Here is an 11,142-nt window from a genome sequence, read left to right on the forward strand (position 1 = left end):
GCAGCACCCTGAACGACCAAGCAGCCTTTTCAAGGACAGCACTGCTTGCTCCACTCGGAGAGGGGCCTAGAAAAGGTGGCCTAAAGAAAGCTCATCTCCACTTTCACCCGGTTGGTTAACCGCAGGCCAATGGGCATCTTCTTCCAATGCGGTCGCACAAAGAGCAAAAGACAAAGGCATGCACCTGCCTCCAAAGGTGTACCTAAATTAACTCTAGCATGTTGGAATATCAGAACCATGCTCAATTCTGCGGATAGCGGACGTCCTGAGCGTCGGTCTGCCCTAATTGCCCATGAGCTGGCTCGTCTCAACATCGACATTGCCGCTCTCAGTGAAGTTCGCCTTCATGAAGAAAGTAGCCTCAGAGAACATGGTGCCGGTTACACACTCTTTTGGTCAGGCAAGCCCAGAACCGAAAAACACCTCTCAGGAGTCGGCTTCATGATCAAAAACTCCATTGTTCCTAAACTCGAAAATCTGCCAACAGGTCACTCTGACCGCATTATCTCCCTACGCCTTCCACTAAACAACAAGCAACATGTTGTCATCTTTAGTATATATGCCCCAACTCTCCAAGCTGACCCTGCTGAAAAAGATAAATTTTACACTGACCTGTGCCTCCTTACCCAAAAGGTTCCTGCAGACGATAAGATCATTGTCCTTGGTGATTTCAACGCCAGAGTAGACAAGAATTTTGAAGCCTGGAAAGGAGTATTAGGCAAGCATGGTGTTGGAAACTGCAACGATAATGGTCGACTTCTGCTAGACTTCTGTGCAGAGCAACAACTCACCGTCACTAATACTATCTTTCAGCAGAAAGATAGTCTGAAGACAACCTGGATGCACCCCCGTTCTAAGCATTGGCACCTCATTGATTATGTCTTGGTGCGACAGAGAGATGCCCGCGATGTCCTCCATACCCGCGTGATGCCCAGCGCAGAATGCCAAACAGACCATCGACTTGTGCGCTGTAAACTCAATTTTAAGCTCAAATTCAAACCAAAGAGGGGCAGCATCCCAAGGAGAAGACTCCAAGTTAACAATCTCCAATCAGCCACAGTAAGAAACAGTTTCCAGGCAAACCTTCAAACTAGGCTCGAAAACATTCCCACAGCTTCTGCAGATTCCTCTCCTGAAACAATCTGGCACCATATTAAAAACAGCATCCTGCAATCCTCTGAAGAATCCTTAGGGTTCTCCCTCAAGAAGAACAAGGACTGGTTTGACGAAAACAACCAAGAAATCCAAGACTTGTTAAGGAACAAGAGAACCGCCCACCAAGCACACCTTGCACTGCCATCCTGTCACGCAAGAAAAACAGCCTTTCGTCTCGCATGCAGCAAGCTCCAACAGAAACTCCGTGACATCCAGAACAAATGGTGGATCGATCTAGCTGAAAAAACTCAATTATGCGCAGATAAAGGTGATCACAAAGGTTTCTATGAGGCCTTGAAGAGAGCATACGGGCCTACATACCAGGCACAAAGCCCTCTACTCAGTGCTGATGGTCAAACACTTCTGACAGATAAAACCTCCATTCTGAATCGATGGTCTGAACACTTTCAGACTCTTTTCAGTACCAACCGTGTAGTCCAACAATCAGCAATTCAGTCCATCACACAACAACCAGTAAAGTATGAATTGGATACTGCCCCCACTTTAGGAGAAACCCTCAAGGCCATACTGCAGGTGAAAATCGGCAAGGCAGCTGGGGTTGATGGAATTCCACCTGAAGTCTGGAAACATGGGGTCCTTGCACTCCACACCAAATTTCACGAGTTTGTGGTGCGCTGTTGGGAGCTCGGTGAACTACCATCAGACCTTCGTGATGCTGTCATCATCACTTTGTATAAGAAGAAAGGTATTAAATCAGATTGCTCAAACTATTGTGGTATTACTCTGCTCTCCATTGCTGGCAAAATCCTGGCAAGAATACTCTTGAACAGACTAATACCCACTATAGCAGAAGGAATTCTACCTGAAAGTCAGTGTGGTTTCAGAGTCAACAGGAGCACCACAGACATGGTATTTGTTCTCAGACAACTGCAAGAGAAGTGTAGGGAACAGAACAAAGGTCTCTATGTAACCTTTGTCAACCTCACCAAGGCTTTTGATACTGTGAGCAGAAAAGGTCTCTGGCAGATTTTGGAACGTTTAGGTTGTCCCCCCAAGTTCCTTAAAATGATCATCTCACTCCATGAGGATCAGCTCGGCCAAGTCAGATATGGCAACACACTTTCTGAGCCCTTTTTAATTAAGAATGGTGTGAAACAAGGTTGCATTCTCACTCCTACGCTATTCACCGTCTTCTTTAGCATGATGCTCCAAAGGGCCACAGCAGACCTTGATGATCAGGACGGTATCTACATTCAATACCGTACTGATGGAAGTCTATTCAATCTAAGGCGACTGAAGGCCCACACCAAGACCTTAAACCATCTTGTCCGGGAGCTGCTTTATGCTGATGCGCCGCCCTTGTTGCCCACACAGAAGCAGCCCTGCAGCATTTAACATCCTGCTTTGCAGATGCTGTTGAGCTCTTTGGGTTGGAAGTCAGCTTAAAGAAGACAGAGGTCCTCCATCAACCTGCAGCTCAGGAAGTCCCCCATCATCCCCACATCACCATTGGCCAATCAGAGCTCAAATCAGTCCAACAGTTTAATTACCTTGGTAGCCTCATCTCCTCAGATGGTAAGATTGATGGAGAGATAGACAACAGGTTAGCTAAGGCATATAGTGCTTTTGGAAAACTCCACAAAAGAGTATGGTGCCGCGGTCCGAACGGGGGAGGGGAATGGGGCCACGACATGGCACGGATCCCAGACACAAAGGTGGGGTGCAGGTAGAATCTTTAATCCAGCGTGCACATGGGGTTTTTATCTGGAGGGAAAGGGCCAGAACATAGGGTGGAGCAAGAGACAGACAGGCCGGGGGACAAACCGGGATCGAGCCGTGGGCAAAAAAGGGGGGGGTGAAAAGCGCAGGAGGGACCAGGGGAGGAGAGGGCGAATGGGGGTTGTGTCCTGCCGCAGCTTCTCCAGCCAGTCGGCAGAGAGGACAGAGGTGCAGGGAGGTAACACACAATGTGTAAAGTCCATTCGATCGCTGTACATATTTTTCCATCTCTGGAATCGTTCCCATTCCAATTCCTGGTCCTCGACAGTATGGCATAATAAACACTTGAAGAAAAGCACCAAGATCGATGTTTACAAAGCCATAGTGTTTTCTACTCTCCTATACGGCTCCGAATCATGGGTCATCTACCGCCACCACCTGCGTCTCCTAGAACGCTTCCATCAATGCTGCCTCCGTACAATCCTTAACATCCGCTGGTCAGATTATGTGACCAATACATCTGTACTAGAGCAAGCAACTGTCACAAGTATTGAGGCCATGTTACTGAGAACGTAGCTGCGATGGGCAGGGCACGTCTCAAGGATGAAGGACCACCGCCTTCCTAAGATCCTGCTCTATGGTGAACTTGCCACTGGCTGCCACATGAGAGGAGCCCCGAAGAAAAGATACAAGGACTCCCTGAAACAACATCTCAGCCTTGTCCATATTGATCACCATAACTGGTCTACTCTGGCCTCAAATCGGGAGGCCTGGAGACACGCCATCTATAACGCAGCTGTCTCCTTTGAGAACACACGCAGGATCACTCTCAAGGAAAAAAGGCAACGCAGAAAGAACTGTGTCTTGCAGAATACACCATCTAAGGAGTTCTTTCTGCTGCGCCTTTTGCAATCGGATATGTCTGTCATGTATTGGCCTCATAAGCCACCAGCGTGCCTGTAGCAAATGTGGATAGTGCCTTCCCAAATCTTCGTTCGCGAAGTCTAGCCATGATTTTGTTTCCCAGGCTGGTAGTCCCAGGCAAACCAGGAGCTGAGACAATCAAGCCAAGATCAAATGGATTAATTCAAATGGGATGCTAAACGAATTAATAACTGAGAGGGATCTGCTTACACTGCCAGCATTTACAGTTACAGTTCTGCAGCTGTTTATTGTTACAGTTTTACAGTGGAAATACTTTTTTGAAGTAATTCAAGACTAGAAAACACCAAACTAATGGTGGACTTCCAAAGACACTTCTTTCTCTGTCTGGATTCCCTAAAATGAGGTAGTTGGTGGAGTTCCTCCGCCTGTTTTGCATACATCTTCCTGTGCTCTCTTGCCATGTATTCCAGGACAGCAGCCACACCTTCTGACTCTTGCATGATCTGGAATTTCCACCCATGGGACTCTGGTGCCTGCATAATCTCTCTATACTGTCTGTGGGCTCCTCAAGATTAGAATTCAGGATTAAAGTCAGGAGACTTACAAAAAAAACAAACAAAAAAACCCACCACAGACCAGAAGCTTTTATTGACTGAAATTTCCCCGCTTCTTTCCTCAGCAGGAAAATAATTATGGCAAAAAGGAAAAAAAAACACACACACACAAAAAAGTGCTTCTGTTGCAAATATTATTATTCTTGACTCTCTTTTTGACTCTTCTTATTTTGCAGAGTTTAAAATGGCAATGTTTCCTTTTCCTTTTCCTTTGTTGTTTCTTCCCCTCAGAGACCAGCATCAGTCATTAGTTTCTTCTTTGATTTCTGAAAAAAACCCAAACAGATTCATAACAAAATGCGATTTCACATGTGTCAGAGACTGAAACGGCTAATGATTTATGCGTTATAGGATTGCCAAGGGACTTTTGCAGGCTTCTGCAGGACTTTTGCTTTATACCTCAGATGGCCCATCAAAGCCCATCCCCCCCTCTGCCAATCTTGAAAGGCGAGAAAAACTCTGCGCAGGCCCAGGGAGATGTTGGAGGCTCGTGACATGGCCCGTGACACTAACCACGGATATAATAACTCATAACTTCTTTGAGTGTGGGGGCTTCCCTCCTTCACCCCCAGCGGATCAAGGCCACCACTTCAACTGACAGACATGGAAGTTGCAACTACCGAGTTCCATTGCTGGACCCCATGGGCGGTGACTATATAAATTTTTCCACTCTGCATGTGAAATGACCTATGGCATGGCCACCACCCCACCCCAACCCATCGTTCAGAAGCCAGAAAGTGCCCAGGTCACCAGTCCCACAGCTGGGGTGAAGAGGCTCACCCTCTCTGGGGTGGAGGCTTTCATTCTCTCAAGCCCTCCCCCAGACCCAAACCAGGGGGCCAAAGTCATCCGGGCAGATCCTCAGGGATGGAGGAGGCACAGCTCAGAAACTTTCTTCTCCACCACCACTGTGACCTCAGTGTCCCCTTCCTTCGCACACAACCCCAAACGACACAACTCGGCCTCAGTGGAGAATGTGTCCCTGAGGAAAAGCGAAGGCCTGGAGGAGGAGCAGGGTAGCAGTCCCATGTGCCATGAGACCTCAGTTGGCTTTCAGAATGGCCTCAACCACATCACCATTGACATAGTGGATGGGTCCCTGGCAAACTGTGATCCCTACACTGCTGCCAGGCTGCAGAAAAGCCCAGGCTCAGCCACCAGGGATCAGCTAATCCTGAAGCTGAGATAGGTGCTGACCCAACTGAATTCCTTGAATCCAAGCCTGTGGATATCTCTGGTATAAATAACCTGCTCAGTTTTAGGTATCACGGGGATGGAGATGCACATAAGTTGAATAATCAGCCTACAGGCCACACGAATCACATCAGCCTGGACACAGGAGCCAGAGGCATCACTGCCTGTTTGGATGGAAAACTCACTTGCCAACCTGTCCTCCAAAAAACCTTCACCCCAACAAGCTGAACCCATCCCAGGCCTTCACGCTAAGGCAGGAGCAGAGACACCAGAGAAGGGATGCTGAGGATCACCCCTAGGAGAAGCTGGCACTCACCCCCTCAGCTGCATCGATGAACAGCACGACACTGTCCGAGATGTGAAGAGCCCTCAGAAGCCACCCCTGCTTGTGCCACCATCCTGCCCCCCACCAGCCTCACCTTGGACCTGCAGGTTGGAGAAGCTCTGCACAGGGATGGTGATCCTGCAGGAGCAACCAGGCCATTGGGAAGAGCATGGGGTCCTGCTGCCCCCCAGCTCCACCTGCCCGGGGCTGGGGCAGTGGGGTCTGGAGGATGGTCTCCAACTCAGCCAGACACCCCAGAGGGACCACAAGGATGTGGAGCCCCTGCTGTGCCGTCACCTGCTATCCTCGATCTCCAGCAACTTGTGGTATGTGGTGATCTCCATGTCCAGGGCCACCTTGACATTGAGCAGGTCCTGGTAGTCCTGCAGATGCCGGGTCATCTCCTCCTTGAGGCTCTGGATGTCCTCCTCCAGCCATGCCACTGTGTCCTGGTAGTCAGCCGTCTCCAGGGCATAGCGCTTCTCCAGCTCCTGCAGCTGCCTCTCCAGGGACTCCTTCTGGGGGGCCACAAAGGGTCGTGACACTCTCCATGGCCACCTTCTCCCAGGAGCTGGGGGCTCATCCCAGTGCCCATCTCCCACCCCAGGGGAGTTGCCATTCTCCAGCACTGGGTGGTGTCCCACTGGGGTTCCAGGGAACCTTACGGTGGTGGCAGCCGTGTCCCCCCTCTTGCACCCCATGGCCATCACCTACTGAGCCCCTCAGAGCTGCCAGCTCGTAGGTGAGGGCCTGCAGCTGTCGCCAGTACTCGTCGGCCTCCTGCTGGGCCGCATGCAGGGCCTCATTTTGCTGAGTGGCCGTGTCCGTCAGGTCTGCGAACTGGGACAGGGACACGGCCATGGGATGGGACCACGCAGCAGGGATGTGTCCTGGTGGCACACGGCCTGGGGGCACAGCTCTGCTGTGCTCCACAGGAGGGACATAGCCCTGGAAACATGGAGAAACATCCCTGACACAGGTGGGAACAGCGGAGATCCCAAACCCCCTCACCACCCCCCAACCCCGGGTGAGCAACCCCAACCCTGAGCAGGTGACATTGCAGGTGGGGACAGCCAGGCCACTCCTCCATGGGGCCACTAGCTCGCTCTGCACCTTGGATTTGTATCACTGCTCTGTCTCCTGGGTGTTGCTGGCAGCCATGGCCTCATACTAGCTGCGGATGTCATGCAGGGCGGCCGTCAGGTCTGGTTTGCTGGCGTTCACCTCCACGTGCACCCGCTGCTGGGACAGCTGCTCCTGCAGCCCCTGCAGCTCCTGGGGGGAACAGGGGGATCAGCACAGCCCCCCCTGAGCCCCAGGATGCCCCAGCCCCCCATGGTAGGGTTACCTCCTCGTGGACCTTGCGCAGGAAGGCGATCTCGTCCTGCAGGGTCCCCACATGCTGCTCCAGGTCCAGGCGAGACAAGGTGGCGTTGTCCACATCCTGTCACTGTGGGGGGACATGATGAACAGTCCCATGCTGGCCCCCTGGGTCTGCTCCCTCCTGAGCTGGCTGGCAATGTCCATTCCTGCCCTCTCCTGCCCAGCCCTGCCTGTCTCTGCCCATTGTAACATATCCTGGTCCCTCACTACCTGCTCCTGCCCATCCTTGCTCCATTTCTGCCCCATCTCTGTTCCCTTTCTGCCCTATCACTGTTCCATCCCTGCCCTGTTCCTGCCTCTTTCTGCCCACCATAACACATCCCACTCTCTCACTGCCTGCTCCTGCCCATCCCCACCCCTTTTCTGTCCATCCCTGCCCATCCCTGCTCCATCCCTGCCCCTCTCTGCCCATTGTAACATGCCCCAGTCCCTCACTGCCTGCCCCTGTCCACTCCCTCCCCATCCCTACCCATCCCAAGGAGAGGACAAGATGGGAGCTGAACTCCTGCAGTGCAGGATGTGGCCCCTGCCCTCACCTGCCTGTAGGCAGCCAGGTTGCTCTCGACCTCCAGCCATGGGGTCACCTCGTCCTGCAGCCTGTGCTGGAGCAGGGGCATCATTACACATCTGGCACCATGACCCCTCCAGCACCATGACCCCTCCGGCACCGTGACCCCTCTGGCACTGTGACCTGTCCCTTTCTGCCCACAGACACACTTCCCTGTGCCGACACAGCCCCACAGCCCCAGCACCTGCCCAAACTCCGTGCCAGTGCCTGCACCCATCCCACACCCCCTCCACCATCCCACACTGTCCCCAGGGGTCACCGTGGTCCCCACCACCAGCCTGGTGCACACCAGTGCCTGGTCCCCAGGGCTACCCTGCTCCTGCCTCCATGGCCACCCTGATCCCTGGGTACCCCCCAGTCTCCATCCTGGTCCCAGGGGTCACCCTTGGCCTTGCCACCACCATGGTCCCCATGACATCACCATTTTCCCGGCCACATCACCATCCCCATCACCACCGTGGTCCCCAGGACAACCCTGATCACCACCCTGGTGGTCATCCTGGTCCCTGCTGCCACTTTGGATACACCCTGGTCCCCATTCCAGTGGCCACCCTGCTCCTGCTAATCACCCTGACACCCATCCCAGTGACCACTTTCCATCCTGCTCCTGGTGGCCACCCTGGTCCCCAAAACTAGCCCCAGCTGGACAGTACCTTACTTCTGCTGGAGGCTGCTGAGGTCCTGGGCCAGGTTGAACCTCTCGATCTCCAGCCGGGCCTTGGCAGTGCCCAACTGCTCCACATGGCACTGCAGCTCCCACAGCTGCTCCTGGTAAATGTCCCCCAGGTGGGAGGGCTCCTGGTCCTGCACCTGGTTCAGCTCCAGCACCAGCACCTTGTTCTGCTGCTCCAGCAGCCACACCTTCTCGATGTAGCTGGCGAAGCGGTCGTTGAGCTCCATTATCTCCACCCTCTCGCTGGTGCGCATCTCCTGGAACTCCAAGTTGAGTGCCATGGCCAGCAAGAAGTCCATCCTGCCTGAGCCCAGTCGGGTGGCCGGCTGGGTGCCAGGGAATCCCCGGTGGCTCCGGGTTGGGGGGCTGGCGAGGGGCACCCAGTGCATGGGGGTGGCGGGGCCGAAGCAGTGGCTGTAGGAGGATGGGCCCTGGCTCTCCATGCCTGAGGTGGGTGTGATTTGCCCTCCCGAGGGTTTTTATGGAGCCTGGAGCCCCAGTCTCGCTGGACGCCTCGGCACTGGCCACCGGCCAGGGAGCCACTGGGCCAGCACAAAGCCAGGCCATGGCACCTGGCAGGGGTGTCTGTGCTCTGGCACCCAGCCTGAGCACCGTGGCACAGCCCCCTGCCCACCCCCGGCCCCCCGGGGGGGCCTGGGGCACATGGCAGGGCAGAGATGGAGCGGTGGCCAAGTTCACCCCCAGGGCAGCCAGTGGGTGGAGGCGGGTGCAAGGCTGGGTGCTGCGCCGTGGGAGATCCACACACATGTACATGTGAGATCGGTGTATACACATGTGGGGTCACCTACACCTCCACTTGTACATGTGTGCGCACCCACAGGCACACACGTGCACAGAGACACCTCCAGAGACACACACACGTATCTGTCCATGTCCACAGACACACACTCCATGTGCAAGGCACACACATGTGCCTGCCTAGCATACACGTGGGGGACACACACAGTGTGCACAGATACACACGTGTGCTGCTTTCCCTGAACATGTGTGTACGCACACACGGGACACACCCAGAGCTGCGCACACACAGTTCCCCTTCCACACACACATAGCATGCACAGGCACAGCCACCCTGTTGTGCACACACAGGCACAGCCAGGCCAACATGTGTGCATGTGCACACACATGCCCAGAGTGACACATGCCCAGTTACCCTTACATGTACACACAGCACACACACACACACAGAGCCATCTCACTGTGCACATGCAGGCACACACACACATGGGCACACACATGTACGCATGGGCGCACACACACAAACACGTGGGCACACACATCCACACGTGGGCACACACACCACACATGGGCACACACACCACACATGGGCACACACATGTACCCATGGGCACACACACCCACACGTGGGCACACACATGTACCTCCCCATGTCACATCCTCTAGGATGAGCCCTGGCACGAGCAGCTCAGCACCAGCCCCCATAAGCCCATCACTCCAGGCTATTAATTAAGGCCAGGTGTTAATTAAGTGGTTGAAGCCTTCAAAGTCTTTCCCATCCCACTGGATCTGTGGAAGCACTGGCTGGTGCCCCTGGAGCCTGAACAGGACTCAGGAAGTCTGTCCCCATCCTGGATCCAGAGGGGACTTATCCCACCTTAGCTGTGTGCGCGACCACGTCACCATCCACATGTGCACTGAGTTTAGGGGAATCTTTTGCCCCTTTTGCCCCGTTGGCCCATGGCAGGGAGTGGTGAGAGCCAGGGCCAGGTGCCAGGGGCTTTCCCGGGCGGCTGAAAGGGGCTTTGTGCGGGGCCAGAGCCATGTCTGCCAGGCATAGCCTGGAGGGGGCCTTTGTGCCAGGGCACGGCACTGCCGGGAAACACGGCGAGATGGATCCAGGACCGGCACGGCGCCACCGCCAGCCCTGTCCCCTCCCAGCCACGGCGTCCTGGCCACAAACTGGGACATGGATGGGCCTCGGAGACAGCCCGTGCAGGGGATGGGGGTGTTTTGGGGCCACCAGCAAGACGTGGCGGGGTGGGTGCCCCGAGAGGCAGCTGGGGTGAAGCTGCGGGGCAGGGGCGTCCCTGGGGTGCTGCTGCAGGGATGGAGACAGGGACAGGGACGGGGGCAGGGATCGGGACCAGCCTTGCTGCTGGCAGCAGGTGGCAGCCGATGGCCGGGGAAAGCTCCTGCCCTCTGCGGGACGAGGACACATGGCCGGACCGGAGCCATCATCGCCGGGCCACCGAGAGTGGCCGGTGGTCCCTGTGGGTGCAATCTGGGAGGACCCAGAGCCACTGGAGACAAGACTGGTGGGACTGGGGCAGCTGCCACATCCGCCTTTAATGCCCAGAAGCTCCTTGTCCCCAGCCAGCCCCGTGTCCCCGCAGCTGTCCTGGGCCGGTGTCACCAGCGACAGAAGGGGTTTGCCCTCCGAAACGCCAGTTTGGAGGCACCTACGCACCCCATAGTGGCACTCGGTGTCCCCAGCCAGAACAGTGGCATCCCTGGGGACACGTGCTGTGTGACAGCCCTGGTGACAGGGGACCTCCATCCCTCGCGGGGTGGGGAGGACAGAGCGGCGGCTTTGGGGTCCTGTGTGAGCACCCGCTGCTCCCCAGGGATTGATCCTCTCCCGGCTCCCACGCAGCGAGATCAAAGCACGGGAAGCTGTCAGTGC

At 55.0% G+C, this 11,142-nt stretch overlaps 1 pseudogene; it reads right to left on the bottom strand.

Annotated features, from left to right (window-relative positions):
- Positions 1-6,146: 6,146 nt before the first annotated feature.
- LOC116796862 lies at positions 6,147-8,776 on the bottom strand (annotated as a pseudogene).
- Positions 8,777-11,142: the final 2,366 nt, after the last annotated feature.

The sequence above is a fragment of the Chiroxiphia lanceolata genome, chromosome 20 (assembly GCF_009829145.1).
Source record: "Chiroxiphia lanceolata isolate bChiLan1 chromosome 20, bChiLan1.pri, whole genome shotgun sequence".
Lineage (NCBI taxonomy): Eukaryota > Metazoa > Chordata > Aves > Passeriformes > Pipridae > Chiroxiphia > Chiroxiphia lanceolata.